At 38.6% G+C, this 20076-nt stretch overlaps 1 long non-coding RNA gene across 49 annotated transcripts in view; it reads right to left on the minus strand.

Moving 5' to 3' along the window:
* Positions 1–20076, minus strand: part of LOC102163364 (uncharacterized) — a 118606-nt gene that overhangs the window by 84270 nt on the left and 14260 nt on the right. Inside the window, exon 1 of one of the 49 annotated variants that reach the window (XR_014815455.1) lies at positions 14374–14530. The exons of 47 other annotated variants lie outside the window; for them this stretch is intronic. This is a non-coding gene — a long non-coding RNA (uncharacterized LOC102163364). Of the gene's footprint in view, positions 1–14373; positions 14531–20076 lie in introns of those variants that run through there. One more of the 49 variants, XR_014815473.1, reaches the window with a different exon arrangement.

The following is a 20076-nucleotide window of genomic DNA, read 5'->3' on the forward strand; positions in this document are numbered from 1 at the left end:
ATGTTAATAAACACCCGTATATTAAACCTCCTGGCTCAAGAAATAAAATACAACCCTGGAGTTCCCACTGTGGCCAACAGGATCAGTAGTGTCTCTGAAGCATTGGGACACAGGTTCAATCCCCAGTCTGGCACAGTGGGTTAAGGCTCTGACGTTGTCATAGCTGTGGCATAGGATGCAACTGCAGCTCGGATCTGACCCCTGGCCCAGAAATTCCATATGACGTGGGGCAGCCAAAAGAGAAAAAAAGAAAGAAAACACAACCCAACAAACTTTTTCAGCTCACCATGGCCCCTCTTTCCCTCTCTTTCTCATCCATATGAAACCACTATCCTGTATTATAAACTACCAGCTACTTTAAAAAATAGTTTTATAATATATGCTATATTCCTAAACAATAGAATATTTAATTTTCCCAGGTCTTGAAACTTACATAAAAGAGCTCATATCATATGTATTTATTAATGCCCTTCTCACTCATCATTCTATTTCTGAGATTCTTCCATCCTGGTAAGCATAGCTCTAGTACATTTTTTAAACTGCTCTGTGATATGTGTTGTATAAATAGACTAAAACTCATTTCTCCATTTTATTGATTTGGGACTTGCTTCTTTTTGCCCAACACTATGATTTTAAAATTCTCATTTTCATTCATGCAGCTAAAATTTAGGTAGATCAACATCCTTGCTGTATAATCTGTATCTAATAATTTCAATATCAATCTTGGGAGTCTGACATTTCAGTTTATATATTTTTTTTCCTGCTGCCTTTTGTTTATTTGGGCTTGTTTCTTCTTGTGTTTTAGTTATTTAAAATTTTTTTTTTTTTTACTTTTTAGGGCCACACCCGCAACATAGCAAAGTTCCCAGGCTAAAGGTTGAATCAGAGCTACAACTGCCGGCCTAGACCACAGCCGCAGCCACAACAATGTGGGGTCCGAGCCACGTCTGTGACCTACACCACAGCTCACAGCAACGCCAGATCCTTAACCCACTGAGCAAGGCCAGGGATCAAACCCACATCCTCATGGATACTAGTCTGATTCATTTCCGCTGTGCTATGAGAAATCCAATAATGTTTGGTTTTTGCTTTTTCCTCCATACTAATACATCCTTAATTAGCCACAAGGAGCTCTCCACTTCTCTCCTCCGGAAATCATTTCACCCATTGGTTTGTTTGGCTAAAGGTCTCTGTCTTCAGCAATGATGAGGCAAGTACTCTTTCTCTGGAGTGGGGAAATCCATGGTTTGCTGTCTTCTCCAGTGATGAATATGTTGGGAAAGCCTGGTAGCAAAGCTATTGCCATTGGTTTCCTCCATGTGAGCCATGTCAAGAATCAAGCTCTGTGTGTGTGTGTGTGTGTGTGTGTGTGTGTGTGTGTGTGTGTGTGTGTGTGTGTGTGTGTGTTGGTGATTACATCAGTCTATCCTAGGTCAGAACTTTCAGTCAACATACATAGGTTAGCAGAACTCAAGGAAATGACTAATTGACTTGGCTAAGCTCCAAATCAATTTAGAAGATGTCCATTCTGGATGGTGCCCACAAAGATCTTCCTTGCTTCACAGGACTTATACCAGGCTTCCTCAGACACAATTTGATAAACAACAAATTGACCCCTGGGTCACAGATAAGATGGAAATTCACTCTGGTCAATGTCGATGACATCCATAAAATAGCCAGGGTGGCTTATATCAGTGTGTAGCCTGCCATCAATCTTAAGGAATCACTGTGTGCAGATCTTCTTAACTTTCTCTCCTGCTCTGACATATTTGTCTTTTTCTTGGTAAAATAAGGAGAAGGAGCAGCCTGCTGGGTCCAGTGGATGAACAAAGGGCAACAACATCAGTTAGGATGTCCAGCATCCAGTAATCTGGAGCTGCTCTGTACTTTAGGACCATGAGTTGTGACTATTCTAGGCACAGAAAAGGCTGAAATCAATGTTTTATATAAATTACACAGGAAATATTTGCTTTGCTGCTGCCAGACATCTAGTACCATCTAGTAGCCATAGCCATCAGCCTATGGCTACTTGAAAATGAATCTTGGGGAGTTCCTGCTATGGTGTAGTGAAAATGAATCAGACTAGTAACCATGAGGTTGTGGATTTGACCCCTGGCCTCTCTCAGTGGGTTAAGGATCTGGTGTTGCTATGGCAATAGGCTGGCAGCTATAGTTCTAATTCGATGTCTAGCCTGGGAACCTTCATGAGCCTTGAGTGTGGCCCTAAAAAGAAAAAAAAAATTTAAAAATTTGAAAATAAAATAAAATGAATTTTGGTTTGATGATATTCAGACAATGTAGGTAGCATGAATTATGTCCCTAAAACAGCATGAGTGTTGGCTTGTGGTTCAAAATTCTCAGAGGATATTCTTTCTCTCTTTCTCTTTCTCACCTTCTTTCCTTTCCTCTTCCCTCTTCCCTTCTCTTTTACCTCATTTTCTTGCTCTTTCTCTTCCTTCCTTCCCTTTCCTTCTCTTTCTTTTCCTGCTCATCTTAGGGCCAGGCCCCAACAGACAAGTCTTCCTTTGAATGGTTATTTTCTGTGTCACCCCTTTCTAGAGTTCAGGTTTATACTAGAAGCTTGGATTCTACTTCCCACCTTTCTTTGGACCCAGACTTTGTCTCCTATTCATTAGAGGCCATTAAAATCCAAGGCCTTCTAACTTCAAATCACAACAGTAGTTGCTCCTACCCCAACAATAACCATAAACCAGATAAGCAACAAAAGCATGGTTTTTTAAACCCACCAGAGATCTGAGGACAGAAATAATCTAACTAAATGAAAAGTCAGAAGGTGCAGAAGATTCCTTTTTCTAACAGTAGAGATCTGTATCTGTTTGCATTCTAGCAGAGCAGCTGAAAGAGGAAAGAATATATCATAGCAGGTGATGAGGAAAAACCAGCCATATTTTAATGAATTTGTAAAGACTGCATGTGAGCTGGCATGAAGCATTAGAATCCCAAGAAACCTCAACCACAGAAAGAGAATGCACCTAACTGCCAACCATTCCCCATAGGCCTTCAGCAGTGTACATGAATAGTACGCTGAAGGCTGGGAGGAGGGCAGGGTAGCTTAGAGACACCCCATATAAGGTGCTCAGACCTTTCCCAAGTTAAGACAATGGCTCATGGCAGGGTAGGAGCAAGGCAGAGAGAGGAGAAATCTCTCTGCAGCACTTGGGCTTTCACAGGGTGCAAAGTAGTAACTGCCAAGACTGAAGGTAGGATAGTAGTGCATGGAGAGATTGCCTTAGGTCTATAAAGACAGGGATGGAGCTGAAAAACAAAGAGATGTTTCCAGCGATTCAACAAGCTAAAATCAAGACTGGGAAAAGTCTCTCATGGTTCAGAAAGCTGCCAATTAACAAAGATACTTCTGACATCTTATTGGTACTTATTTGGTGCTTTTGCAGGGCAAGGGATTCTTAGCATCCCAGCAGAGGAAGGACTGAGTGATTTTTCTGGGGGAAATATCATTTCCTTGAGCCTCTACTGTTCTCTTACATACTATGCCTGATGTAGAACAAAAACTGTGAGGCACACAAAGAAGTGAGAGAATGGAACCCACGATCATGGGAAGAAAGAAGCAGACTGGGGAGATGAATCAGACACTGGAATTATGAGACAGGCAGTTTAAAATGTATTAAAGGACCTAGTGGAAAAGCTGGTGAATATGCACAAACATATGGAGAATGTCAGCAGAGAGATAGAAAAGATAAAAATGGATCACATGGAAGCGCTAGAAATGAAAAACATGATATCATAAGTGAAGAATTTAGTTGACAGGATTAGAAGGCTCCTGGACACAAAGAAAGAAAAAGTTCTACAAACTTAAAGATAGTAAAAACTATACAAACTGAAACACAAAAATAAAATTGACAGAAAACAGAATAAAGGATCTTAGATCTATAAGACACATATAAAATAGAGGACCAGAGGAAAACGAAGGAGAATGGGATAGAAGAAATGGTTGAAGAGACAACGACTGAGAATTTTCCAAAATTTTGAAAGATATCATTTAGCAGACTCTGAGCAAGATAAGCACACACACACACACGAACACAGTACACTTAGGCACAACAGATTCAAACTGTAAAAGCCAAGATAAAGATGAAATCTTTAAAGCAGCCATTATATATTGGATATAGGGAAACAACAATAAGATCCTTGCTGACTTCTCATTAGAAACCAGGTGGGCCAGGAGACAATGAAAAGACAAATTTTAAGTGACTGAAGAAAAAAAAAGATTATCTAGAATTCCATATACAGCAAAATCTACCCTGCAAAAGCAAAGGCAAAATAAGGACATTTTCAAATCAAAAAAAGTGAAGAGACTTTCTCACCAGAAAAGCTGCATTACAAGAAATGCTATACAAGGGAGGGAGTGGGATGGATGGGGAGTTTGGGCTTGGTAGATGCAAACTATTACATTTAGAATGGATAAGCAATGAGGTCCTACTGTATATAGCACAGGGAACTATATCCAATGACTTGGGTTAGAACATGATGGAGGATAATATGAGAAAAAGAATGTATTTATACGTACGACTGGGTCACTATGCTGCACAGCAGAAGTAGACACAATAGTGTAGATCAACTATACTCTAATAAAGAGAGAGAGCAAGAGGAAGGAAGGAGGGAAGGAAGGAAGGAAGGAGGAAAAAAGAAAGAATGAAGGAAGGAAACAAATGCCGGAAGAGTTATTCAGTCTGAAGGTGAATGATACCAGATGGAAATTTACAGCTGAAGGAAAGAATGAAGAATGCAAGAAAAGCATGTGGATACATTTTTTAAAAAAGACCAATTTCATGGTGTTTAAGAGATAGACAAATACACCTAAATTTCTTGAAAAGTCTATGGGCTATTTAAAGCAAAAACAGTAAAAATGTTTTGTGGTGTTTATAGCATATATAGAAGTAAAATACTTGACAGGGCACAAAGGAAGAGGGGATAAATAGAACCATATTATTGTAAGAATCTTATATTGCCCACAAAGTCGTATAATACTATTTGAAAATAAACTATGATAAGTTAAAGATTTATACTGTAATCTTTAAAACACCACTAAAAGTTCCTCAAATAGGAATAGCTAGAGGAGGTAAAATGAATTCCAAAAAAATATCCAATTCATTTAAAAGAAGGCAGAAAGTCTGGACCAGATGCAGAGGAATGAGTGGGTCAGCAGATGACAAGTGGTGGTTACTGAAGTGGCCAGGGTTGTTCAGGGGCTTGGGGTAGGCAGACTTCCCCCGCTACACCTGAGATCTTCAGAATACTGTTCAACTCATCATCAGATGGCAGTGTATCTGAGGACTGGTAGCATCTGGAAGGACTGTATGTGTAGAAGGTGAGTAGCCAGGACAAGCTGAGGGTCCTTAATTGGGAAGAGCAGCCTCCAGAACATCTGGCTTTGAAAGGCTGCATATAGAAGAGCTAGAGAGCTGAAAGAGAGAGAGAGAGAGAGAGAGAGAGAGAGAGAGAGAGAGAGAGAGAGAGAGAGAGAGAGAGAGAGATTCCACTTTTAAAAGGCTCATGCAAAAATTCATAGGCTCTGTGACCCAGTATAGAGGTAGTAATTTGAAAGAAGCCTAGCCCACTTGCTGATCTTAGAGAGCTTCCTGGATAAACAGGAGGTAACTGGGACTCCGGGGGACACAATGCTGGCGGTAGCCATGTGGGGAAGGTCATTTTACTGCCAAGACACTGGTACTGGCAAGTGCCATTCTGGAGTCCCCCCTGTAGCCGTAACACCAGGGGATTACCTTCCCACCAGCCAGGCAGCACCAGTACCAGGTCCCCTACCCCAGGCTGCACGACCAGCTACCTCAAGACCTACCCACCAGAGGCTGATAGGCCCCAAACCAGGCAGGGCCAGGCAGCCAACTGGGCAAGGGACCAGCCCTACCTACTAGTGTGTCCACAGTAGTTGGCTCCATCATAACAGATAGGCACATGCAGCCCATAAAGGGGGTACCCCTAGAGCATATAGATCAAGTGACCAGATGGGAGTGACCATAGGACACCTCCTACATAAAGCCACTTCTCCAAGATCAGAAAATGTAATCAAGCTACCTCATATATATAAATAAACATAAAGAATTAGGTCAGGAGTTCCCGTCGTGGCGCAGTGGTTAACGAATCCGACTAGGAACCATAACGTTGCGGGTTCGGTCCCTGCGCTTGCTCAATGGGTTGACGATCCGGCGTTGCCGTAAGCTGTGGTGTAGGTCACAGACGCAGCTCAGATCCCGCGTTGCTGTGGCTCTGACGTAGGCCGGCAGCTACAGCTCCAATTCGACCCCTAGCCTGGGAACCTCCATATGCCGCAGGAGCGGCCCAAGAAATAGCAAAAAGACAAAAACAAACAAACCAAAAAAAAAAAAAAAAAAAAAAAAAAAAAGAATTAGGTCAAATGAAGCAATATAGGAATATGTTGCAACAAAGGAACAAGATAAAATCCCAGAAGAACAAAGCAAAGTGAAGATAAGAAATCTACCCAATAAAGACTTCAAGATAATGATTATAAAGATGTTAACAAACTCAGAAGAATAGATGTACACAGTGAGAAGTTTTACAAAGGCTTAGAAAATATAAACAAGAACCAAACAGAAGTAAAGAATATAATGACTGAAAAATTACACTAGAAGGAATCAACAGATGAGATGACACAGAGGAATAAATCAGCAAACTGGAAGATAGAAAAGTTGAAATTACCCAAGCTAAAAAGAAAAAAAAAAGTCTTATTTTAATGGCCACACCTGGGGCATATAGAAGTTCTCAGGCCAGGGGTCAAATCAGAGCTTCAGCTGTGACCTATGCACAGCCACAGCAACACCAGATCCAAGTCACAGCTGTGACCTATGCTGCAGCATATAGCAATGTCAAGAAAATTTGTTTTAAATGAGAATAGTTCAAGAGACCTATAAGAACATCAAGCAAATTAACATTCGCATCATAGGGGTCCAAGAAGCAGAAGAGAGAGAGAAAGGGGTAGATAATTTATTTGAAGAGATAATAGCTAAAACCTTCACTATCCTGGGAAAGGAAACAGACATCTAGGTTCAGGGATCACAAAGAGTTCCAAACGAGAGCAATACAGAAAGGATGCACCAAGACACACTGAAATTAAAATCATAAAACTTAAAGAGAAAAAAGAGAATTTTAAAACCAGTAAGGGAAAAGCAACTAGTTGCATACAAGGGAGCCCCCACAAGACTATCAATTGACTATTCAGTAGAAACTTCAGATCAGAAGAGAGTGGCATGGTATAATTAAATTGATAAAAGGAAAAACCTACAACCAAGACTACCTGCAAGGCTATCATTCAGACGAAAGAAAGATAAAGAGTTAATTAGGCAAGCAAAAAGCTAAAAGTCCAGCATCACTACACTGGTTTTACAAGAAATGTTAAAGTGAATTCTCTAAGTGGAAAAGACAAGACCACAACTAGAAATACGAAAATTACAAACAAAACAAAACAAAACAAAAAACTCATTGGTAAAGGCAAACATACAGTGAAGGTCATAGAGTAGCCACTTTTAAAGCTTAGGGGTTAAAATAAAGGCTAAATGACAAAAGTAGTAAAATCATCTATATCCGCAATAAGTACTTAAGATACACAAAACAAAAAGATGTAAAATATTAAGTAAAAAAATTTAACATTGGGGAGAGAGTAAATTTGAATTTTTTCCAATACATTTGAATTTAAGAGATCATCAAAAATTATTCTTGTATATAAACCTCATGGTAATCACAAACCAAAAATTTATAATAGATACATACAAAAAATAATACAAACATAATACTAAAGATAGTCATAGATCACAAAAGAAAAAAAAAGAAAAAAGGAATAAAGAACTACAAAACAACCAGAAAACAATGAACAAAATGGCAATAAGTACAACATACATATCAATACTTACTTTAAATGTAAATGGACTTTATGCTCCAATCAAAAGACAAAGAGACTGAATGGATACAAAAACAACACCCAGGAGCTCCCACTGCGGCTCAGCAGAAACGAATCTGACAAGTATCCATGAGGACACAGGTTCGATCTCTGGCTTCACTCAGTAGATTAAGGATCCAGCATTGCTATGAACTGTGGTGTAGGTCACAGACATGGCCTGAAACCCGAGTTGCTATGGCTATGATGTAGGCCAGCAGCTACAGCTCCAATGTGACCACTAGCCTGGGAACCTCCATATGCCGTGAGTGTGGCCCTAAAAAGACAAAAAACAAAAGCAAAACGAACAAAAAAAACTCCACCCATATATATGCTGCCTATAAGAACTCACTTGAGCTGTAGAAACACACACATACTGCAAGTGAGGAGATAGAAAAAGGTATCCATGCAAATGGAAAAAAAAGAAAGCCAGGGTAGCAACACTTATATCAGACAAAAATAGACTTTCAAACTAAGACTGTAACAAAAGACAAAGAAGGATGTTACATGATAACAAAGGGTTCAATCTAACAAGAATATGTAACAATTGTAAATATACATTCGCCCAACCTAGGAGCACCTAAATCCATACAGCAAATATTAACAAACATAAAGAGAGAAATCGACAGAAACATAATAAAGCCAGCACCTAGATGCCACACCCAGACAAAGGCACTACAAAAGAGGAAAATTTCAGACCAACATCATTGATGAACAATTGGTGTAAAAATCCTCAACTGTTAACAGAAATAAATGTTGAGTTCCTAATATGGCATGCTTCCTTTGTGGGAACAGTCACCCACTGGGCAACGGGTTGATTTCCTTAGAAATCAGCATGGAAAGGGCAGCAATTTGTTTTCACTGGATTATATATTATACTGGATAGATATATGCTTTCCCTGGCCACAGCACTTCTGCCAACAACACCATGTACAAACTTTGAGATGACAACTTACCATTATGGTATCTCACACAACAGTTTCTGACAAAGGAATTCATTTTACAGTAAAATCCATACTCACAGGATTTACTTATTTTACCATGCACCCCATTACAACAAAGCAAGTGTGTAGAACAGCAAAATGGCCTGTTGAAGATTCAATTATAGCTGAATAGATTCACCTCAGTTCAGATTCAGTGACATCTTGAAGGGCTGATGTACCCTCATACAAAATGTGCTGTGTTCTAAACCAGTAACAATCTACAATACTATTTCTCTCATAGCCAGAATATGATTTTTTCTCTTTTTCTACTCTTCTACATGAGTCATAATGGCAGATATTAAAATTTTAATTTTAGGTTACATGATATGAAAGGATGACTGTGATTATATTAGAAAAAGAATGATTATTACCCAGCTATAGCTAGTGACTCATGGAATGCTGAGTCTCCACTTTTGGGGGGAGAAGGCAGATGTTTTTCTTTGAAGAATTGATGGCTCATTACATTAGGTAGAACTAGGATGTTTTGCTACTACTTTTGTATGGAAGATAAATATGGGCAGAAGAGATTGTAAGAATGTTGAGTAACCCAACGGCTGAGTGGTGCCATATTGTCTGCTGTTAACTCAGTCTATCCCCACTCTTTTCTGTCCTTTCCTCTTTAAGAGGCTGGAAGGATAACTACATGGCCAAGAATTGCTTGCCAATAAGCTTCCAATTTATAGGCAATGAGACTGATTTCTGAATGTTAATCTTTTATCCTGCTACTTTGCTGACTTTGTTGATCAGTTCCAGTAGTTTCTGGATTGAGTCTTTAGGGTTTTCTATATATAGTATCATGTCATCTGCATACAGTGACAATTTTACCTCTTCTTTTCCAGTTTGGATACATTTTATTTCTTTTGTTTGTCTGACTGCTGTGGCCAGGACTTCCAATACTATGTTGAAAAAAAGTAGTGAGATTGGGCATCCTTGTTTTGTTCCAGATTTTAATGGAAAGGCTTTCAGCTTTTCTCCATTGAGTACTATATTTGCTGTGGGTTTGTTGTAAATGGCTTTTATTAAGTTATGCTATGTTCCCTCTGTACCCACTTTGGTAAGAGTTTTTACCATGAATGGATGTTGGACTTTGTCAAATGCTTTTTCTGCATCTATTGAGATGATCATGTGGTTTTTGACTTTTCTTTTGTTAATGTAATGTAAAGTTGCACCCCAAAAAATCAAATACCTGGGAATAAACCTGACCAAGGAAGCGAAAGACTTATATGCTGAGAACTATAAAACATTAATCAAGGAAATTAAAGAATATGCAAAGAAGTGGAAAGATATTCCATGCTCCTGGGTTGGAAAAATTAATATTATAAAAATGGCCATACTGGAGTTCCCGTCGTGGCTCAGTGGTTAATGAATCTGACTAGGAACCATGAGGTTGCGGGTTCTATCCCTGGCCTTGCTCAGTGGGTTAAGGATCTAGGTTAAGGATCCAGCGTTGCCTTGAGCTGTGGTGTAGGTTGCAGACGCGGCTCGGATCCCGCGTTGCTGTGGCTCTGGTGTAGGCCAGAGGCTACAGCTCCAATTCAACCCCTAGCCTGGGAATCTCCATATGCTGCAGAAGCAGCCCTAGAAATGGCAAAGAGACCACAAAAAAAAAAAAAAAATGGCCATACCACCCAAAGCAATCTACAGATTCAATGCAATCCCTATCAAATTACCCATGACATTTTTCACAGAACTAGAACAAACAATCCAAAAATTTATATGGAACCACAAAAGACCCAGAATTGCCAAAGCAATCCTGAGGAACACAAACCAAGCAGGAGGCATCACTCTCCCAGACTTCAGGCAATATTACAAAGCCACAATCATCAAGACAGTGTTGTACTGGCACCAAAACAGACATACAGACCAATGGAACAGAATAGAGAACCCAGAAATAAACACAGACACCCACGGTGAATTAATCTTCAACAAAGGAGGCAAGAATATTAAATGGGGAAAAGACAATCTTTTCAGCAAGTGGTGCTAGGAAAACTGGACAGTCACATGTAAATCAATGAAACTGGAACACACCCTCATACCACCCTCATACCTCATGAACAAAAATAAACTCAAAATGGTTTAAAGACTTATATGTAAGACAAGACAACATCAAACTCCTAGAAGAGAACATAGGCAAAACATTCTCTGATATCAACCATACAAATGTTTTATCAGGTCAGTCTCCCAAAGCATCAGAAATAAAAGCAAAAATAAACCAATGGGACCTAACCAATTTATAGGCAATTAGGAAGATGGAAGAGAAATATAAACCATCATTTCTCCTCTCAAGAAGGTAGATGTATTGGCAAAAGGCAAATGCTAAGTTTGTAATATCTTTTGGATGAACTTCTGCATATAACCCAATTCAGTGCTACAGGCAGCTGAGATATGGCAAGCGTTACCATGATTCTCTGCTTCCTGTGTTTCTGTAAGGCAGTGCCAGTTCTCCCTTGACTCTCACGTCCCCTCCCCTTTCAATGACTTTATAAGCATCAATTCCTATATTAAAGTGCTTGTACTAAAATTCCTTAACTTGAGCTATTTCATTTTCTTTTATTAACAGTAACCTTTTGCTCTTACTACCTGCCCTTTGTTGCAAAACTCCTATATATCCCAGCTCTCACTCTTCCTATATTTTCTCTGAGCAGTCTCTTAGAATTATCTGAAATGCTGTGTCCCAGTCTTAAGTCCTCGGTTGTGTCCACCGAATAAAACCTAACTCTCACCTTTTAGGTAGTGAATATTTTTTTGACAACATGTTATTACATTTTTATTTGATTTTCTCCCATTAATATGTCTTCTATCAATAAAATTCTTAGACCAGATAGAAGCTACAAGAATCTTCCTCGTGAAGGAAGAAATGTCTTCCTTCCAGACAGTCTCTTTCTATCACCTAGTTCTGAAGAAGGATTGCTTTTATTCTAGGTGATTCACAGGGGTCTTTATGAATATGCTCCTTCAGTTACTGTCTTGTTAGGGAAAAAAGGTTTAGTCTGGTAAATTTGAAGACCTAATTGGCTTATTAAACAATTCATGGTTTGGGCAGCATCTCATCTGGCTAGCTGAGAGATACTCAGAGGAAATGCACAAAATGGAAGGTTTTTATAGGCAGAAAAAGGATGTAAAAAGAGTGGGTTATTTCAGGCAAGGTGACCTTCCCTTAGGGGAAGGCAGGGGATCTTGGGCAGATGGCCTCACTAGTGCTGACCAGGAATTCCAGATTGACTTGTTTAAAATTCCAGTCCTGGGAGGGACTGAAACAGCAAATACATCTTGGTTTGCAGTTGTGTGGCAAGTGACTCTATCTAGTGCCTATTGCTTCTTTCATGAAGAAGGAACAAAGAGCATTACTCATCTCTCACATGGTAAGAAACCAATTTCTCCGACAATGGCCAAAGAGGACCTAATGACGGCCAACAGCCATGTGGGTAAGCTTTGAAGTGGCATTTCTGAGGCTGCTGACAGTCAAATGAGTGAGGCTGGAAAGGATCCTCCCCAAATACATCCTTGAGATGACTCCAGTCCTGGTCTGTCAGGTTACCTTGGTCCAGAGCCAATGGATCCTGCTAAGCTGCATCCAGATTCCTGACCCAGAGAAACTGAAGCAAATGTTTCTCATTCTAAGCGCTACGGTTTGGGGATAATTTGTTACAAGGCAATAGATATTTATCACAGTCATAGAAGTTCTGATTTTAGCTGAACAAACAGACTACCAGGATAAAGACTACATCTCTCAGCCTCTAATAGTTAGATATGTCATGTGACTGGGTTGTAGCCAACAGAATGTGAGAGGTGATGCATGGAGTGTTCAGCCCAAGTCTTTGAAAAAAGTAGCTCTGCATGCTTTATACCCTCTTAGCCATTTCTCTAGTTAATACACAGAAAGTGATATTAATGATAGAGTTACAAGATGGAAAAGCCTGGTTCCCTGAATCATGCAGAGGAGGGCTACCCACTGACCAGAAGCATCCATTTGACCTGTTCTGTGAGGGAGAAATAAACCCATTGTGTCTCTGTTGTTACAATTTGAAGGTGTATTTGTTACTACAGGCAATTATTCTAATTAACACTTTTATGTGAAAGGAAAATAAACTTTTCTCTGGAGTAAACCACTAATATTTTGGGTGTCTGTCACAGAAAGCCTGACTTACATCCTCTTCAATAAGTATACCTTAAGAATTTTATTTTTAACCTAAATATTTATTCTCCAGTCACTAAGGCCTTTCTTTTGAGTATGGTTCTTCTAACTGGAATTCTGGGTAGTCTTTCTTGTATAAACTATACCTCTAGTGCCTTTGTATTGAATTTCCAGTTTCATTTTGTTAAAAGTGGAGACAAATAAAGACTCTTGCAAAGCAGATTGAATACAGACCCCTACTAGATTTGGGGGACTTAAAAAACTTCTCTAGTCTGTTCATCAACGAATTAAATAAAGTTGCAGGATATGAAATTTAAAAAAAAATTAATACACAGAAATCTTTTGCATCCCCATATATTAAATGATGAACTATCAGAAAGAGAAATTAAGGAAACAATCCCACTTACAATCATATGAAAGAAAAAATCTAGGAATAAATCTAACTAAAGAGGTTAAAAAAAAAAACAACCTGTACTCAAACACTATAAGACACTAATGAAAGAAAATGAGAATAAAACAAACTGATGGAGAGATATACCATGTTTATGGATTCAAAGAATCAATACTGTTAAAATGACCACACTTCTTAAGGCAATCTACAGATTCAATGCAATCTCTATTAAAATACCAAAGCATTTTTCAAAGAACTAGAAAAATGTGTGTGGAAACACAAAAGACCCTGAATAGCCACAACAATCTTGAGAAAGAGGAACAGAACTGGAAGTATCATGCTCTCTGACTTCAGGCTAAACTACAAAGCTATAATAATCAAAAGTATGGCACTGGGACAAAAACAGACATATAGATCAATGGAACAGAATAGAGAAATAAACCCATATGCCAATGGTCAATTAATATATGACAAAGGAGGAAAGAACATACAATGGAGAAAAGACAGTCTCTTCAATAAGTGGTTCTGGGAAAACTGGAACCACTGTATGTAAAAGTATGAAATAGAGAGCATTCTCTAATACCATATATAAACATAAACTCAAAATGGATTAAAGCCCTAAATGTAAGTCTGGAAACCATAAAACTCCTAAAAGAAAACATCATTATAACACTCTTTGATATAAACTGTAGCAGTATTATTTTTTTTAAGGCAAAGGGAACAAAAGCAAAAAAAAAAAAAAACCCCAAATGGGACCTAATTAAACTTCAAAGCTTTTGCACAGCAAAGGAAACCATCAACGAAATGAAAGACAATCTACTGAATAAGGGAAAATATTTGCAAATGATTCAACTAACTAGGGGTTAATACCCAAAATGTATATACAGCTCATATAACTCAATATCAAAAAACAACCAACCAGGAGTTCCCACTGTGGTGCAAGGGGAGATTGGCGGCATCTCTGGAGCACTGGGGCGCAGGTTTGATTCCAGCCAGGCACAATGATTAAGGATCGGCATTGCCACAACTACAGAACTGCAGCTCCAATCTGATCCCTGGCCCAGGAACTCCAAGTGCTGCAGGGTGGCCAAAAAAGGAAAAAAAGAAAAAAAATTAAAAATAGGCAGAAAACCTGAATAGATGTTTTTCCAAAAAGGTATACAGATGGCCAATAGGCATATGAAAAGATGCTTAACACCGCTAATCATCAGAGAAATGCAAATCAAAACCACAGTTGTTGGGAGACATGTTTCATCAATCTTTTCTTAGCCTCTCTGCTTCTATTTTCTATGCTGAAAACTCCATCTTGTCCTGCTTTACTTTACCCTATATTCCTGCTTGAAATACAGTTGCAGTGCTAGTAAATAACTTAAGCTTAAGAACAAGGACCAAAAGGCATAAGTTATTCATATGGTCAGCTGAATGAGGACATAATGCATTGGTCTAGGCATGCTGGACCTGTGCAGATAGGCACACTGTTTGCACAGCATGATGTGTCCTGTTAAAATAAGAGAAAGAGGAGCTGCAAGGCCCCAGCGGGTTTATGAGGGGTCATTAGCAAGATATGCACCAGCAAGGAGAATGAGGTGCAAACCTAGGCACGCAGGGAAGCACTGATGGTGATTCTCCAGGTGCTATGCATAGACAGCTGGCACCGGGCTTCCTCAATGCTAATGATTGTTAAATGCCTAAAGGTCAGAGTAAAAGCTTAACCAGCTACCAGCTACGTGACTTTTAAAATAACAACAACAAAAAAACTATATCCTGCACCTACAGCCCCCTCCTCACTTGACATAATCCTACAGAGCACAATAAAAGCAGTGTGGTTTCTTGAGGTGGGGCTCTTGGCCACTGAAACCTTGAGTCCCCCGGTTCCCACCTTTAATTAAGATAAATGTCTCTGTGACTTGTTTTATGTTAACTTTTTCTTAAGTTTCACAGCACGCATTCTTCAGCCCTCACCTGCTGGTCTCAGCACACAGTGAGATATTACCTCATATCTGTCAGAATGGCACGTCAAAAAGACCACAAATAACAAATATTAGCAAGGATGTGGAGAAAGGGGAACCCTCGTGCACTATTAGAGGGAATGTAAATTGGTGCAGCCACTTGCAAAACAGTATAGAGTTTCCTCAAAAAACTAAATATAGAATTGCCATACAATCCAGCAGTTCCACTGCTGGGTATATATCTGAAGAAAATGAAAACACTAATCCAAAAAACCATATGCATCCGAGTGTTCACAGCGGCATTATTTACAACAGTCAAGATATGGAAGCATTCTAAGTGTTCACCACACACACACACACACGAATACTACTCAACCATTAAAAAGAATGAAATTTTGCCATATACAAGAACATGGATGTACCTATTACGCGTAATGAAATAAGTCAGAAAAAGACAAATATTGTATGTTTCACTTATACGTGGAATCTAAAAAATAAAACAAACTACTGGATGTAACAAAAAAGAAACAAACACAGTTATAAGGAACAAACTAATGATTATCAGTGGGGAGAAGAAAGGAAGAATGGTTAAGATAGAGATATGAGATTCAAAGCTCAGAGTGCTAACCATTACACCACCTGGCCCATGAGAGATGAAATTAAGAAGTACAAACTACTACATATAAAATAAAGAGGCTACAAGGATATATTGTACAGCACAGGGTATACAGCCAATATTTCATGATAAGTTTAACTGGAATATAATCTATAAAAATACTGAATCATCACGTACACCTGAAGCTAACATAACACTGGGGATCTTGCTTGTTGCCACTACACCAGCAGTACTGATATAAACTACTATAATACTATAACTCAACTATACCTCAATTTAAAAATAAAAGAATTGACACAGAGTTAGAATTAGACAAGAACATTAAAGTAGTCGTTTTAACTGTATCACACACACCCACACACAAGAAAGGCTAAGTAGACACATGGGAGATAAACAGTGCTGCCCAATAGAATTTCCTCTGCTGGTGGACTTGTTTGCTCTCTACAGGATCCTATATGACAGCCACGAGAAACAAGTGCTACTGAGCACTCAGAGTCTGCCTAGTGCAACTGAGAAACAGAATTATTTATTTTTTAGTTTATTTAAATTTAACCACATGTAGCTAGCATCTACCACATTGGACATCACAATGTTAGAAGGTCTAGGAAAAACATCATCATAGTTAGATTTCATAGGAATAATGGTTCATTTTCCTAATGGTTCATTAGGATGATTAAATCCTATCAAAACTAAGCCTACACAACCAAAAGCAAACTTAACCTCACAGACTTTACTTCATTACCCATCAATCATTTTATCAATCCTTTTCATTAAACAATTTTATACCTATGCTTACTTTACTGATATTACTGTTATTGTTGTTGCTGCTGTTCTTCTTCCTTCACAGCTTCCTCTTGGGCCTAAGGGATATCATAGTGGAGAAATATGAGAAGCCACAGTGTTCTCAATATTCTCCGCAGTAGTACTTCACAGAGCACTGCGTACAAAGGTCTATGCCTAGTAGACATGAAAGAAATGCTTTTGGTGATTTAAAAAAAAAAAATTGAGAAAAGGAAGTTCCCTTGAGATGCAAAGGCTTAAGGATCTGATGTTACAGCACTTGTGGTGCAAGCTGCAACAGTGGTGTGGGTCCGATCTTTGGCGGAGGAATTGCCTCATGCCGTGGTGTGGCCAAAAAAAAAAAAAAAAAACCTGAGAAGATAACATCTGAGAAAAAGATCTATTTAATAAGGTTTACTTATTAACTTTAGTTTCACTTAGGCAAAAACATTTAAGTAAAAAAACAAAATTGAAGTATATGCTCCACTGCAAACAGAAAAGTTGGAGAAAAAAAACATTAAAGAAATGTCTTGCTAATATGAAAAGATATTTCAGATACATGGAAGATATATGTTTTGTGTATCTGATGCTAAAAAATTAGGTAGCAATTCCTGTTGGGGAGATAATTTTTTAAGGTCTAAATTTAGTTAATTTTAATATTAATTTCTCATCAACACTTCTGGGTTACTTATAATTTATGATTCTATATGCATATACTGTATTTATTTTTTAACTGAAGTAGAGTTGATGTACAATATTTCATGTTATGGGTGCACAACATTGTGATTCACAATTTTTAAAGGTTATACTCGATTTATAGTTATTATAAATACTGGCTATATTCCCTGTGTTTTATAGTATATCCTTGTAGCTTATTTTATACATAATAGTTTATACCTCTTAATGCCCCACATGAGAGGTAATTTTTAAATGTTTCAGCAATAAACTCCCTGGAATGGTTACCTATGAATAAAAGAAAGAGCAGTAGTATGATCAGAAAACCAACAAATATTTTATCGAGAGGGGGAGGTAAATAAACTTTACATAGAATTTAAACATGCCTGGATAATGTGAAGAAGACAGTTCCAAAATTGAGATGAAAATGAATAAAGTGTCCTTTTTTTTTTTTTTTTTGTCTTTTTGCCTTTTCTAGGGCTGCTCCCGTGGCATATGGAGGTTCCCTGGCCAGGGGGTCTCATCAGAGCTGTAGTCGCCGACCTACACCAGAGCCACAACAAAGCAGGATCTGAGCCGCGTCTGCAACCTACCCCACAGCTCATGGCAACGCCAGGTCCTTAACCCACTGAGCAAGGCCAGGGATCAAACCCTCAACCTCATAGATCCTAGTCGGATTCGTTAACCACTGAGCCATGACGGGAACTCCCAAGTGTACAGATTGAAAAAAAAAAATTCTCCAGTCTTTTATAACCTCCTGGCCTAAACCTAATTCAATGTATATTTTATCTGCATACATCCTTATCTGGTCTTTCCAAAGCATTTGTCTTGGTTTTCATAGAAACAACAATTCTTTTTCTTTGCAGACTCGAATTTTATCAGCTTATGTAATTTAATTACATAACTCTAAGGAGTACAAGGAATAAACACATGCAGAATGAACCCAACTACCTTCGGTAAGCATTCCATTCAAGCGGTGGAAACAGATATGCAGGGGTAAACCAAAGAGAAGGCTACTAGCTATGAGGCTTCAGTATCGTCCAGGGATCAGCTGGCATTTCAGAAAGGGAATTGAGAATGTCAGTTAAGTGGACAGTGATTCGAAAGAGCCTCTTCTACTGTACTCACAGGTTAACGTTTCTGAGAACAGAGGCCATAGCGTTCATCTGATTTTCAGAGGTCATCCCGACACATGTACTGGAAGTTAAAAATCTAGTCCATGGGGCCAGGTTGAGGAATGAACATTTTTGCTCCCTATGATGTACGTTTAGACACTTAGACCTAACTTTTTGAAAACTCCTTTCCCCCTAAAAATTAACTTTATGTAAATAGATGTTCGTGAGCCAGTGGCCTCATCAATTCATCAACAATCAGAGTCCACATCTCAGTTGAGAATCTTCCAAGTGAATGAGGCCCTTAACTCCACTCAGGGCAAATGTCCCTACCTCAGAGAAGCTGACTCTGATCATGCTAAGAACAGTCCTTTTAGTTCTGGCCCCCTTACTCTTTTGTTGTCTTCATAGCTGTTATCACTACCTGACACTAGCATCCCTCCATTTATTTATTTATTATTTATTTTGTCTCCTCACTGGTATATTATATTAGTTGCATGAGGAGGACAGAGAATTTTTCTCTCGACCACCAACAGATCTCATGTGGATAGAGCTGGCTGGCACTTATCAGGACATTCCATAACGATTTATTGAATAAATGCTTGAATGGTTTGTTTATATTTTTATGTCCCAACCAGAAATATAGGTAGGAATTGTAGCTTATCTCTGAATTCCTTGGCACCAGCTGGCTGGTATAGAACTTTTCAAATAATGAATAAACAAACTCTCCTGAACATTGTTTCTGGACAGAGAAAACAGATGGGAAAGTTGCATCCTAGGATATACTATTAACATATTTTAAACATTTTTTTTGAATTTTTTTAATTTTTATTTTTTTTCCTTTTAGGGCCACACATGTAGCATATGGAAGTTCCCAGGCTAGGGGTCAAATTGAAGCTGCTGTTGCAGGCCTACACCACAGCAACAGGAGATCCAAGCTGTGTCTGGGACCTACAGTGCAGCTCATGGCAACACTGGATCCTTAACCCACTGAGTGAGGTCAGGGATCCAACCCACATCTTCATGAATACAAGTTGGGTTCTTAACCCACTGAGCCACAAGGGGAACTCCCATATTTAAAATTTTAAAGACTGTTTTCCTGGAGTTAACTTATTACTACTTTTGGTTGCCAAGAGAGCAGGCTGCACAATTTCACATTTGGGAACTTTTAAGCCTGAAGAATAAAAGGCTACTAATACATATTCAATGATAAAATTTGAGCTATTTAGGATATCCCATTTGAGGTGTGCTTATTAGTTTCAATGTCAGGTTTCCCAATATTTGAAGAGAAGTCTGGTTTTGTTTTTTAATTTGAAATTAATTAATTCAAATAAAGGGGATAAATATACTTGTTTACTAACCAACCGCATAGGCAAACTTTATCCTACAGCAACCACACATTTAGAAACTCTGACTAGGCAAATACCTTTAAACTACATTGTAATATTCCCCATAAATGAACATAAAAATCTTAACATCAAAAAACTCAA

The sequence above is a fragment of the Sus scrofa genome, chromosome 9 (genome assembly GCF_054392235.1).
Source record: "Sus scrofa isolate SSC_HxYL_T2T_F1_AM1 chromosome 9, Sscrofa_HxYL_maternal_Yorkshire_Landrace_v2.0, whole genome shotgun sequence".
NCBI lineage: Eukaryota > Metazoa > Chordata > Mammalia > Artiodactyla > Suidae > Sus > Sus scrofa.